The 12349-nt window shown below is 40.3% G+C and overlaps 1 long non-coding RNA gene across 1 annotated transcript; it reads right to left on the bottom strand.

Annotated features, from left to right (window-relative positions):
• Nucleotides 1-262: 262 nt before the first annotated feature.
• LOC133798524 (uncharacterized) lies at nucleotides 263-4440 on the bottom strand. Its single transcript, XR_009875919.1, has 4 exons — nucleotides 3980-4440; nucleotides 2512-2825; nucleotides 2228-2344; nucleotides 263-652 (listed from the first exon to the last, which is right to left on the bottom strand). It is a non-coding gene; the product is annotated as an uncharacterized LOC133798524 (long non-coding RNA).
• Between the last annotated feature and the right edge of the window lie 7909 nt (nucleotides 4441-12349).

The raw sequence follows: 12349 nt of genomic DNA, 5'->3' as shown, positions 1-12349 counted from the left end.
TTGATTCAACAGAAGTTCTATTGAGACTTGTGCCCTTAAAGCGTATTTCTATATAAACAATTACCATTAATAAAATAAAGTTAATATTTTGCACTAGGATTTATATTTAATTATACATGACATTATCTTGAAGATCTAATACTATTGATATGATCTTGAATCAAATATATGTATAATAATTTATATACAAAAGGATTTAATTCAAGATAATAATATAAAAAAAATTGTAATTTGTAAATAAAGTGATGAGACCTTTATTTAATGAAGATTATGAGTATGGTCTATTATATGTTTAAGACAGCAGCTTATCTAGACTGTTAAGTGTAACAACACAAAAAGATAAATGTATCATATACAATATAGATTGCGTGGGGCCGGGACAAAATGAAAAACAAAAACTTATGATAATCTTAGTTAAAATATAGAAATTCAACATTCATCAATCAATGGTTGTTTGAGACTTGACCTCAATCCTGATGTGAGTATTGAGCTCCTATTTGTGCTTTTATGACTTTTAACTTATCAGGTAAGGTTCTATATTCCTGTGATCGAATTTTTCATATCTTGGAGTCAAAGAACTACAAGTTGCTGGGAACATACTTCAAAGAAATAGAATTTGCTCCTTACTTAAAGAAGGGCCATCTCTGCAAGTCTGCTCACAAAATAATCAAAGAGTATATTTTCAAAACATATACATGAATATATTTATATAGAAATTTCAGAATTATGATCTTGTAGTGACTTATTTAATGCATAGTGATATATGTTGTCCCAATATCAGAATCAAAGCTCATGACTATATTACCATATTTACAATATATAAAGGAACAAACAAGCAATAAAAGTAGCATGATTGTATACCCAAATTACAGAGGAACAAACTAAAATTCGTGTTAATGAACAAAATTTGCTCCTAAATGCTCCTAAAAGAAAATCAATTGAGTATAAAGAAAGGAAGATATACCACAAAGCAGTGAAGTGAAAAGGCTTGAAGTAGTGGCCATGGAAGCAATTATATATGTACTACCCATTGCAAGCTTCTGAATATTTAATTTGAAATTCAAAATCATCCTAGCAAGTCACTAGATTCATAGATGGGAATGATTAATTCGCTAAATAGGCATATATACAAAACATAGCAAAACAAACATGATATGTAGCTAAGTTTGTAATATAATTGAATTTGGGGTTTAATTATATAATATATATAACTAGATCCAATCCAAATAAGAAATAAAATCATAGGCATAGAAAGAGCCAGCATGCTATTAGAAACAAAATGAGCACATGTGATAGTTTTTTGACGAGTTTTAATATGTATTTACCACAAAATACAATTGGTCAGCTTTTTTACATAAATTTAAATGAAAATTTTGCCAACATGAAATGTAGGCAAGGAGGACAAGTATAAGGAACAAAAGCAAAAGACCCAACGAAAAACTTGAAACAACAGAAAAGTATAAAGCACTAAGATCAGAATTTAAGAAAGAAAAAAAATAGGTAGTTTTTTTGTCTTTTTTTTTCATCATTATTACATACACAGTAAATACAAAATTCCAATCATGATTCACTTCAAACATTTAGCGCTATTACACCTTAAAATTAGAATACCATATAAAAATCAAAATGTGTTTATTTATATCCTGCAAAAAGCACACATGGATCAGAGCAGAACACTCTTAATTGAATAGCGTGCAATATTACCTTTTTCATTACATTAATAGTAGAGCAATGGACCATTACTAAATTAGAAGAAAACTCTTATTCCAACAAGAATTTTCACAAAATCAAATTGTGATGATACTTTAATGACAACAGAAAAAGAAAAGTGTTCCATGTTGAACACTATTAATGAAAGTAAAAGCATAAAAGTGATCAAATTGAAATAAATTAAGAACATTTTTATTATGAATAGAAGCCATACTTAAGCAAGTGTAGTCTATGAAATGGGAGTATGTGACAAAGTGCATTAATGAGTCAACTACAATGTGAAAAGTAGAACAAACAGTAATACTCATAAATAATTATATTGTTATATATATATACACTGCAAAAGTCCAGAAAGTTAAATAGAGTACCCGTAACATCTCCATTGCTTTTACTAAATATATATATATATATACAATTAAATGAAGCTAAGGTATAATTAGTTAAAAGTCAACTAAAATTGACTTTGACCCATGCAAGCTTCTAATCTTACGTTCATAAAAAGGCAGTAAAAGGATACCTGCACTACTTTCAGTTTTTGTAATATGCAGTTAATGATTTTGGCCCAGGCAAGCTTCTAATCGTCCACATTTGAGTAGTGTCAATCCTCTGTTTTTGGAACTTCTTCTGCCTATATCTGTTGGTAGTTGCATTCATCTCATATATAGTTACTTGACAATAAAATCCATACAAACCAATTATCTTAGATTCGAAAATTACAACCTCTTGAATTAAGAACAATATTAGAGCTTGAATACATAGAAAATAAAAAACAAAATAGAAAAGTTGGGAACTTGAAAGTACCTGCAAAGAGATTTCATTTCTTCTTTCCACCCAAATTTTATAAGCCTTGTTCTCTTAGAAGCTACAATAGTCTTTCTTATTCACAACTCTCAATCAAGTGTCATAAAGAAACACCACAACTTTAGATAGTCAAGAGCAATTTCTTATTAAAAGAGGGTACTCATTAATTATGATAAAAAAAAAAACCTTCTTTTGTGTTTAGAAGATCTTGACGCGTAGGAGGCTCTTTTCTGTACAGAACTGCAGCTTCAACCTTCTAGATTTCTGCAACCCTTTCTATTAATATTTGCAGCTTTCACCAATTTTTTCAAGTTCTGTCCCAATATATAGATTTCATCATATAGGAACCATAAAGAGAGTGAACAAAATTTGGAGAAAATGCTAAAATGGATACAAGATTCACCTAATTTTAAATGATAAAATTGATCCGTCATTTCGCATGAAACACATATTAATTTGGATAAATAAAAATGTTGCACTGTGGAAAGTAAAATTATTCAGTTTTTTAATTCTAAAACTGTAAAGAATGACAGAATCCTACTGCAAAGTCCAACATCCTTCAGCTGAAATCGTAACTATGACCTCGAATTAGTATTCATCCCAATCAATATAATGCTAGCCAGATTGTACTTTATTTCCTTAGACTTTGTATATATGTTTTGCCATTCTTTATGATCAATTAAAACAAAATTCAAACACTTCCACTTAGTGAGACAAATCCTTATCATTATGCTAATTTTCATAAGTTGGTGAAATGGTCTTACTAGCAAGAAAGTGACAGCTGTTTTAGTTTTAACTTTCATACATCTATACTAAGCTCTAAGGTGAATTCTCAAGAGGGCTGGAGCTTCTTCTAAAATCCTTATTTTTGGTTTGTGCACAACAATTAGTTTTTTCTTCTATAGTGTTTATGTTTTACATATTACCCAACAATAACAGCCCCTCTGATATAGGTAGCCAAATGACAAAGTTTTGGCACTTTTCTAAGTTTACCCAACATCATTCAATGAAACTGAAAATACATTCAATGAAACTCTTAGAAGCTACAATAGTCTATAATATTATCCAGGTCAATGCAACAAAGAAATAATCAATTCTTACCAAATAAAGCATAGGCCAATACAACACCAAATCATGACAGACACTTATTGGTGAGGAAATTCTTTTAGAACAAATCATGACAGGCACTCACTAAACTTTAACAGATTCATGAATACCATAAAGATATGCAAGTTTCCCAATTAAAAAACTGAAAGAGAAAATTGGAAATAAAGAAACTTTTTTTGAGGAAATTTAGATCACACTCTTTAGAGTACACATAGTCTCCATCAATTGTAGCATAAAGTACATATCACGATCATCATGTAAAGCCTGCCATATCATTTACAGCGAAGCCAAGATTATACTTCCAGTCCACCTTTTGTGATTTCAAAATACAAACTAAAGTAGAATATACATATATTTATACCTTCATACTCAATCTCCTTCTTTGCAGTCATCTTCGGCATCTGGGTCGAAAGCAGGGAGGAGAGGGAACTCAAATCCATCAATGTCTTTCCAATCGCCAGTGAGACCGTCGACAGTCATGAAGTCGGGAGATTAGTTTAACGATACAAACTGCAACAAGGAGATTAGTTTAACCATACAAACTGCAATAGGAAAATCATTGGTACTCGCTGCTTCATAACTGGATTCATTGCAGAAATGGGGGAGGCGGTATAGTTTAGTGTAGGATTCTTTTGTCTTTCTAAGTCTTTCTTTTGGTAAGCTTAAGTGACCCAAAAAAATGGCGGGATAATGAAACTTTACCCCCCAAAATAAAGCCCCCTCTTTTATTTAGTTTTCTTTTAACGTTTCTTTATTGTAGCTTTTTTTTTTTGATAATGTCAATTTCTTATGTTATTAATATAGTTATTTGTTGTAGTGTTATTTAAATGAAATAAGATTAGTTGTTCCTTTAGTGTTGATTGGGGATTTGAACATAATGTGCATCCAATTTCTGTTGGAGAATAGACATTTCATTATGTAATTAAATTTATAAAATAATATTCATTTAGAGGATCAATAGAATTAATTAATAAAAACATAATTAGAAAGGTTAGTGGACATTAAGGCATAGCTCTATTTTTTATTAATTAGTTCTATTCATCCTCTAATGAATATTATTTTATAAATTTAATTATATAATGAAATTTCTATTCTCCAACTAGCATAGGGTCATAACTCATGCAATGACTAAATCAACGGACGACTTTATAGTTATAAATTCTAATAATATAAGACTATAGTTTTGAGAGTTCAACAATGAATTTCAAGTGTAATAATTCATAGTAAATAAATTAATTAATAGAACTAAAAGTTGGTGAAATTATTTTAGTGCAAATTAGTTGTTCCTTATAGTGTTGTTTCGGGGCTTGGACATAGTGTGCACCCAATTTCTGTTGGAGAATAGTATTTTCATTATGTAATTAAATTTATAAAATAATGTTCATTAGATAATTAATAGAACTAATTGATAAAAACATAATTAGAAAGGTTAGCGGACATTAAGAAATAGCTCTAATTATGAACAACTAGCAGAGGGTTATAACTCATGCAATGACTAAATCAATGGATGACTTTATAGTTACAAGTTTTAATAATATAAGATTGTAATTTTGAGAGTTCAACAATGAATTTCAAGTGGAATAATTCATAGTGAAAAAATTAATTAATAGAACTAAGAGTTGGTGAAATTAATTAAATTTTTGGTGTTGATGGTAATGTTATCCCTAAAATCAGAAGTGATTGACATGGCAGACATTAATTACACGTGGCTGACACCTGGCAGAATCTGTGTTCGACTATCGACCAGGAAGACATCCAGTATCATGTAATCGGTTTCTTCATACGACCAGCCTGGTCGTACGCACGTTATACGCGGAGGAAATCTTAGGCAGTTATGATGGAATCCGAAATTATCTCCCATGATTTCCTGAGTATCCGATTATTTAGGAAAGAATATCTGTAACAAATCAATGTAAATCTTCCCTGAGCATATAAATAGAGAAAGAGGGCTCAGGAAACGGGGATCCTTTTCTTTTGCGCAAAAAAGATCATTTGAGATTAGAGAGAGATTACACGAGAATAATTGTATTTTCTTCTTCAGAGGTTAGTAAAACTCATTGAACCCCAGTTCTTTGATCACCCCTTTGAATCTTATTTCAATAACAATTCAAGTGGACGTAGGTTATTACCAGATCCTGGGGCCGAACCACTATAAAATCTTGTGTTCTTATTATTTTCATCATCACATTCTTTTCAACGTATTCATCCACGTCAAGCGTATTTTGACTACGTGTCAGTTGGCCAAAATCTGGGTCAACATTCTGGTGCTTTCATTGAGAGCTTGATATAGCATCGTTGAGAAAACCAATGGCGAAAACTACCAGGAAAACTGGACAGGCGGTCGGCGCTGCACCATCTAACCCGCCTCCTCCTCCTCCTCCTCCTCCAAACGTGGCTGAAGATGAGCCACATTTGGAATTTGATGAGGAAGAAATGGATGACACAACGCTGAAGAGTACCCTAGGGGCACTGCATGAGGAGCTGGCCAATCTGAGGGCCAGCCAAGAAAGTGCCGCTGAAATCATGGTGCGGCAGCAGTAGGAAATTGAGCGGCAGCGCCTGGAGCTGAGTGAAAGGCAGGCAGAGAAGGACCGCCGTCAGAGGGAGGCCATGTCAGCCCTCGAAGCAGCCCTACAGTTGGCTAGGAATCAGGCTGCACCTGCCTCGCAGCCTGATCAACCCACGAATGGGCCACCCCAGAGGGGTCCCAATCCTAGCCCGCCTATCCAACCCTCGAGCCCACAAAGGCTCGAGCAGCCGACTGTGCCTCAGGAAGATCTCCCACCAAGGGATACTGAAGCACAGCCTATCTCGTAGGCTGGTCGCGGCAATCCCCCGCAGCAGAGGCAGAATAGGACCGGGCAGCAGCCTCGTAGTCCTAGACGCCATAGGGGCGATGAGCCAAACCTTTCGAACAGAGGACAACATCCTCCTGGTAACAGGAGGAACTCAGAGTTAGGATCTGCGGTCCGAGGCCCCCCACGGCATGATAATGCACGAGGACCTAACGACCAACGCAGACCACCCTCTAACGCTCGGGAGGTTCCAGCCCGGGAAGGCAACCGACGGAACAGTCGATCCCGCCATAGCCAATCAAGATTCAGAGATGGCCATGGTTATAATGAGGCCGACTCAGGCAGAGGGAATGCCGGTCGGAGAAATGAAGAAAGGGGTGGAGGCAGAAGCCAGCTACCTCAAGATGACCAACCCGACAGACGGGACGCTGGGGGGCAGCCCAGACAAAATAACATCTTCAACCGGCTCGGAGCTAGCGAGCAGCGGAGGAGGGATGAGGACTTGAGAGACGTACTCAACGATCGCCGCGAGCGGCACAGCGAGTACGTCCCCCCAACAGCAGAGGCCCCGGCGATTCCTAGCGCCGTGCAGGCCCAGATAGATGCCCTCAACTAGGCAGTGCAGCAGCTGGTCGGGGGAAGAACATCTTATATCGACCATGATAAGAGAAAAGGTACTCCTTTCATCCAGAGGATAGCCATGGCGGAAACTCCTAGCAAGTTTAAGATGCCTACGCTTCCAAACTTTGACGGGTATGGTGACCCGGTATCTCATGTCAACAAGTTTGAGATACAAATGGACATTCAGAAAGTGTCCGAAGACGCTCGGTGCAGGATCTTCCCTGCAACACTTTCTGACGCTGCACAGGAGTGGTTTTTTAAATTCCCTCCTACAAGTATAATTTCCTGGGAAATGTTCGTGAAATATTTTTACGGGCAGTTCAATGCGGGTCGCGTGCACCCTACCGAGGCAAATCAGCTGGTCGAGATACGCCAGCAAAATGGAGAATCGCTAAAAGACTACGTTCAGCGTTTTATGCGAGCAGCCGCCGGAGCAAAAACGGTGGGTGATGAAGGCAAAATGATGGTCATAACGGCAGGAGTTAAGCGTCGTACCCCTCTCTGGGAGAGCCTCAGAAAGCATGGGGTTAGAACTACCCAGGAATTCTTAGATCGAGCTGATCACTACATCAAGCTCGAAGACGCCATCGCCAATGAAGGAAAGCCCCCAGGCAAAGATAAGGAGACAGCCGAGCCCGCCAAAGCAGCCAATGGGTCCAAGCCCAACGGCAAAGGCAACGGGAACGACAACGGCAATGGCAAGAATGGTGGAAAACGGCCACACAACGAGCCTTCCACCTCTGACAACAAAAGGACCAAGGGTAATCGTTATGAACCTCGGTTCACTAACTATACTGCCCTTATTGAGTCTCGGGGAGAGGTATATCAGGCCACGAGTTCCAGTGTGCCTTACAAGAAGCCTTCCCCCATTCGAAAGGATATTTCGAGGAGAGACACTACCAAGTTCTGTCGTTATCACAAGGACTACGAACATGACACCAATGAATGCAACCAGTTGAAGGATGAGATCGAGTTCCTTATCAGACAAGGACACTTGAGAAGATATGTATGGGCCTCGGGAAATTCCCAATGAGAAGCTCCCGGTGGCAACGAGCAAGCGCCCACACGCCAACGCTCGCCACCTTTACAGCCTGATCCCGTAGCCGGCACCCTATTAACCATCTGCAGAGGCCCGCACCTTGCAGGAAACAGCGGGAAGGCCAGTGAACGATATGCTCGGACCCTGCACCGCGACCAGGACATCGAGATGATGGTTGTGGAGGACCGCGCGCCGAAAAGGGCTCGATCAGAAGAGGGCGAGATAACCTTCTCTAATAGCGATGCCCAGCATGTCCGGTTCCCACACTCCGATCCGCTGGTCGTGGACATCCAAATGGCCAATATGATGGTGAAGAGAGTGTTAGTTGATACAGGAAGTTTAGTGAACATCCTGTACAAATCTTCTCTAGAACGCATGAAGTTGTCCGTTAAGGATTTGGAGCCTTGCAACCAAAAAATATACGACTTCTGTGGCGAGGGACTCGCCCTCGCAGAGTCAATCAGACTTCCAGTGATAGCAGGTACAATGCCTGCTACCAGGACATTACTCACTACTTTCATAGTGGTCGATTGTCCCTCGGCGTACAATGCCGTCATTGGAAGACCCATACTGGTTGACCTACAGGCCGTCACCTCCATATGGCACCTAGCCATGAAATTCCCGATAGACGCAGGGGTAAGACGCGTGTTAGGAAACCAGAGGGAAGCCAGGCAATGCTACAATGCCTCAATCACGAAGGCGAAGAAGGGAACGCCAAAAAGCACTCCCTCTGAGAGGTTGCAGATGGCAATTGATACACAAGCCCAATCCGGTGAAGGAGTCACCAAATATGGTGTTGCCCAAAGGAGGATAGAGATTTGGATCCTCGCTTTGGCGATTTTGAGGAAAATGTTGGACCCGTCGAGGACTTGGAAGAGGTCCAACTTGACGAGAAGGACCCGACCAGAGTCGTGAAGGTCGGGAAAAACTTAGAACCCACTACGAAACATTCACTGGTGGAATTTTTGCGGAAGAACCAGGAAGTCTTTGCCTGGTCACACAAAGACATGGCTAGGATAGATCCTGCAGTCATAAGCCATGTCCTGAATATAGACAAGAGTTTTCCGCCCGTTCAACAGAAAAGAAGGCTTCTCGATAAGGATCGGTCGAGAGCCTTAAAAGAAGAAGTTGAGAGATTGAAGGAGAATGGGTTCATCAGGGTGGCGTTTTATCTATCGTGGGTCTCCAATCCAGTACTGGTTCCCAAGCCTAACGGCAAGTGGCGAACCTGTGTGGATTTTACAGACCTCAATAAAGCCTGCCCGAAGGATTGTTTCCCACTCCCAAGGATCGACCAGTTGGTCGATGCTACTGCAGGACACGAGATCCTCTCTTGCATGGATGCATATTCGGGCTACAATCAGATCAGCATGCATCCCCCTGACGAGGATCACACCAGCTTTCAGACTGATACGAGATTATGCTGTTATAAAGTAATGCCCTTCGGACTGAAAAACGCAGGTGCGACTTACCAACGACTAGTTAACCACATGTTTAAAGAGTTGATCGGCGTAAACATGGAGGTATACGTGGACGACATGCTGGTAAAGTTGAAAAAGGCGGAAGGACATGTGAAGGATTTGCAAGAGTGTTTCGATGTATTGAACAAGTACCAGATGAAACTAAATCCTCTCAAATGTTCCTTCCGAGTTGGATCAGGGAAGTTTTTGGGGTTTATTGTTAATTCAAGAGGAATTGAGGCCAACCTCGACAAGATAAAAGCCCAGATCGATATGAAATTGCCAGAAAAGATCAAGGATGTACAAAGTTTGACTGGGAGAGTTGTGGCCCTAAGTAGATTTATTTCCAAATCAACAGATAAATGTGTCCCTTTCTTCAATCTACTTAGGGGCAACAAGAAATTTGAATGGACAGGAGACTGCGAGCAAGCTTTTCAGGCCTTGAAAGCCCATATGGCACAGCCTCCTATTTTATCGAAACCTATCGAAGGAGAAACTTTGTTCATTTACCTGGCGATCACTAAAGTTGCTGCTAGTGCGGTCCTAGTACGAGAAGAAGAAGGCGTGCAAAAGGTAGTTTACTATGTAAGCAAGAGGCTAATCGGAGCAGAACTGAGGTATCCTCCCATCGAGAGGTTAGCATACTATTTAATCCTGGCCTCAAGGAAGCTACGTCCTTTCTTCCAAGCCCATCCTATCACAGTTTTAACCGACCAGCCCCTTCGGCAAGTCCTCCAGAAACCAGAAGCGGCTGGGCGTCTATTAAAATGGGCAGTCGAACTAGGGCAGTTCGATATTACGTATTCACCATGAGCAGCCGTAAAGGGACAAGTCTTGGCCGATCTCATTGCAGAGTTTACCAAACTCCCAGACGACGAGCAATGCGAAAAATCTAATGCGCCTGAGCCTCATGATCAAGCTCCCTCATGGAAGTTGTTTACGGATGGGTCGTCAAATGAATCTCACGCGGGAGCAGGAGTGATATTGATAACGCCAGAAGGGCATCGATTTCACTGCGCCATTAGGTTTGACTTCGTAGCCTCGAACAATGAAGCAGAATACGAGGCCCTCCTCGCTGGATTACGATTGGCAAAAGACATGGATATGAAAGTGCTCAATATTTACAGCGATTCACAACTGGTGGTGAATCAAGTTCTAGGGGAATATCAAGCACGGGGTCTCAAAATGGGAGCCTACCTAAATAAAACTAGAGATCTATTGGCACAGTTCCAGAAGTATACCCGCCAGCAGATACCTCGAGACCATAATTGTAATGTAGATGCCTTAGCCAAACTCGCAAGCGCGAAAGATGCTGACACTTTGAACATTGTGCCAGTAGAAAGATTGAGCGAGCCGAGCATACGCACAGATGTGACTAGCATGGAAATCCAGATGGAAGATACATGGATGGCGCCATACTTGGAGTATCTGACCAGCGGTACACTGCCGACAGATAGGAACAAAGCCAGAACTCTTCAAAGGCAGGGCGCGAGATATATACTGGTCGATGGTGTTTTATACTGAAGGGGATATTCCATGCCACTGCTCAGATGTATTATGCCCGAGAAAGCTAAGGAACTGATGAAGGAAGTACATGAAGACTTTTGTGGAGATCATGCTGGGGGGCAAAGTTTGGCGAAAAAGATTCTAAGGCAGGGTTATTTCTGGCCAACTATGAAGGAAGACTCTGCGAAGTACGTGCGGAAGTGCGATAAGTGTCAAAGATTTTCCAAAATCCCACGAGCAGCTCCAAATGAATTAAAACAAATGAAGAGTCCTTGGCCTTTTGTAGTATGGGGAATAAACTTGATTGGATCCCTGCCAACGGGGAAAGGTGGAGTGAAGTATGCAGTCGTAGCAGTTGACTACTTCACCAAATGGGTCGAAGCTGAACCACTCGCTACCATAACGACCAAGAAAGTTCTTGACTTTGTCATCAAGAACATTGTTTGCCGATATGGTTTGCCTCGAAAAATCGTCTCAGACAACGACACCCAATTTGACAGTGATCTGTTCACCGATTTCTGCGAAAGACACGGGATTATCAAAAGCTTTTCTTCAGTTGCTCATCCATAAGCGAACGGGCAGGTCGAAGTAGTGAATAAAACGCTTAAGGACACCCTGAAGAAAAGACTTGAAGACGCTAAAGGAGCATGGTCAGAACAGCTACTTGAAGTCCTATGGTCGTATAGAACTTCTCACCGAATAGCGACAGGTCATACTCTGTTTTCCTTAACATACAGATATGAAGCCATGTTGCCAGTCGAGTTAGATCCACCCTCGCATCGGCGAATTACATACGACCAGGATCAGAACAGCCAATTGATGATGGAGTCCCTAGACTCAATAGAAGAAAAATGAGAAAAAGCCCAACTCCGAGTAGCTGCGTAAAGTTGCCCGGTACTTTAATTCAAAAGTAAAAGAAAGAAAATTCAACGTCGCAGATCTAGTGCTACGACGAGTTTTCTTGAATACCCGCGACCCCACTGCTGGAGTACTCGGACCAAACTGGGAAGGACTGTACCAGATCGAAGAAGTCCTTCACCCGGGCACCTACAAACTTGCACGCTTAAATGGAGATCTCGTTCCACGCTACTGGAATGGAGAACACCTGCGCAAGTACTACCAATGAACAGTCCTTCTTAAAGTACTGGCTTGTATTAATTCTTATTTTTTACAAGTTTCGAAAAAGGGTTAGCCACGTTGTATGGCTAATCGCTCATAAGTGTAAGATCTTTTTTAAGATCCCTCGTACAAACATGTTTAGTCCATTTTAATACGAGATTATAAGGGATTGTGTGTAGCCAGTCATTCTT

Source organism: Humulus lupulus, chromosome 8 (genome assembly GCF_963169125.1).
Source record: "Humulus lupulus chromosome 8, drHumLupu1.1, whole genome shotgun sequence".
In the NCBI taxonomy this organism is placed as follows: domain Eukaryota; kingdom Viridiplantae; phylum Streptophyta; class Magnoliopsida; order Rosales; family Cannabaceae; genus Humulus; species Humulus lupulus.
The sequence above is the reverse complement of the archived record's forward strand: the minus strand, read 5'-3'. Positions and strand labels throughout refer to the sequence as shown.